The following is a 2500-nucleotide window of genomic DNA, read 5'->3' on the forward strand; positions in this document are numbered from 1 at the left end:
CTTTTGTCAGACTTCCAGACAGGGGAGCGTGTCAGTGCGCGCATCCGATTTCAGTTCCAGAGCGATTCGCGCGATGAGTCCTTGATACTTAGTCGTTTTTGGCAAAATTTCTGACTTTTTGAAAATTTCACAATTTTGTGAAAACTTCCACAAAATGAGGTTCTAGTATGTTAGAGGGCATCCCAGGAGGGCTCCAAAAGTGTGGGTAAAATATATATCCCACAGGGGGAAAATTGAAAAAAAGTTGAAAAAAAAAATTTTTGGGGACTTAGAAAATTTTCACACATGTGTCAGACTTCCAGAGAGGGGAGCATGTCAGTGCGCGCATCCGATTTCAGTTCCAGAGCGATTCGCGCGATGAGTCCTTGATACTTAGTCGTTTTTGCAAAATTTCTGACTTTTTGGAAAATTTCACAATTTTGTGAAAACTTCCACAAAATGAGGTTCTAGTATGTTAGAGGGCATCCCAGGAGGGCTCCAAAAGTGTGGGTAAAATATATATCCCACAGGGGGAAAATTGAAAAAAAGTTGAAAAAAAAAATTTTTGGGGACTTAGAAAATTTTTCAACTTTTGTCAGACTTCCAGACAGGGGAGCATGTCAGTGCGCGCATCCGATTTCAGTTCCAGAGCGATTCGCGCGATGAGTCCTTGATACTTAGTCGTTTTTGCAAAATTTCTGACTTTTTGGAAAATTTCACAATTTTGTGAAAACTTCCACAAAATGAGGTTCTAGTATGTTAGAGGGCATCCCAGGAGGGCTCCAAAAGTGTGGGTAAAATATATATCCCACAGGGGGAAAATTGAAAAAAAGTTGAAAAAAAAAATTTTTGGGGACTTAGAAAATTTTTCAACTTTTGTCAGACTTCCAGACAGGGGAGCGTGTCAGTGCGCGCATCCGATTTCAGTTCCAGAGCGATTCGCGCGATGAGTCCTTGATACTTAGTCGTTTTTGGCAAAATTTCTGACTTTTTGAAAATTTCACAATTTTGTGAAAACTTCCACAAAATGAGGTTCTAGTATGTTAGAGGGCATCCCAGGAGGGCTCCAAAAGTGTGGGTAAAATATATATCCCACAGGGGGAAAATTGAAAAAAAGTTGAAAAAAAAAATTTTTGGGGACTTAGAAAATTTTCACACATGTGTCAGACTTCCAGAGAGGGGAGCATGTCAGTGCGCGCATCCGATTTCAGTTCCAGAGCGATTCGCGCGATGAGTCCTTGATACTTAGTCGTTTTTGCAAAATTTCTGACTTTTTGGAAAATTTCACAATTTTGTGAAAACTTCCACAAAATGAGGTTCTAGTATGTTAGAGGGCATCCCAGGAGGGCTCCAAAAGTGTGGGTAAAATATATATCCCACAGGGGGAAAATTGAAAAAAAGTTGAAAAAAAAAATTTTTGGGGACTTAGAAAATTTTTCAACTTTTGTCAGACTTCCAGACAGGGGAGCGTGTCAGTGCGCGCATCCGATTTCAGTTCCAGAGCGATTCGCGCGATGAGTCCTTGATACTTAGTCGTTTTTGGCAAAATTTCTGACTTTTTGAAAATTTCACAATTTTGTGAAAACTTCCACAAAATGAGGTTCTAGTATGTTAGAGGGCATCCCAGGAGGGCTCCAAAAGTGTGGGTAAAATATATATCCCACAGGGGGAAAATTGAAAAAAAGTTGAAAAAAAAAATTTTTGGGGACTTAGAAAATTTTCACACATGTGTCAGACTTCCAGAGAGGGGAGCATGTCAGTGCGCGCATCCGATTTCAGTTCCAGAGCGATTCGCGCGATGAGTCCTTGATACTTAGTCGTTTTTGCAAAATTTCTGACTTTTTGGAAAATTTCACAATTTTGTGAAAACTTCCACAAAATGAGGTTCTAGTATGTTAGAGGGCATCCCAGGAGGGCTCCAAAAGTGTGGGTAAAATATATATCCCACAGGGGGAAAATTGAAAAAAAGTTGAAAAAAAAAATTTTTGGGGACTTAGAAAATTTTTCAACTTTTGTCAGACTTCCAGACAGGGGAGCGTGTCAGTGCGCGCATCCGATTTCAGTTCCAGAGCGATTCGCGCGATGAGTCCTTGATACTTAGTCGTTTTTGCAAAATTTCTGACTTTTTGGAAAATTTCACAATTTTGTGAAAACTTCCACAAAATGAGGTTCTAGTATGTTAGAGGGCATCCCAGGAGGGCTCCAAAAGTGTGGGTAAAATATATATCCCACAGGGGGAAAATTGAAAAAAAGTTGAAAAAAAAAATTTTTGGGGACTTAGAAAATTTTTCAACTTGTGTCAGACTTCCAGAGAGGGGAGCATGTCAGTGCGCGCATCCGATTTCAGTTCCAGAGCGATTCGCGCGATGAGTCCTTGATACTTAGTCGTTTTCAGAAGTCACAATTTTGACTTCCAGGACCCGCAAAACGTTTGTAAATTGAGCCCGCTCCCCAGTTCCAAGCGTTTTGAGGTGTCCCCGGTTGCAGTAATGCAGCCTGCCCACTAGATGTCGCAAAAGAG

Source organism: Phyllobates terribilis, unplaced genomic scaffold (assembly GCF_046119375.1).
Source record: "Phyllobates terribilis strain yellow unplaced genomic scaffold, ASM4611937v1 Scaffold_2457__1_contigs__length_129993, whole genome shotgun sequence".
Classification (NCBI taxonomy): Eukaryota; Metazoa; Chordata; class Amphibia; order Anura; family Dendrobatidae; genus Phyllobates; species Phyllobates terribilis.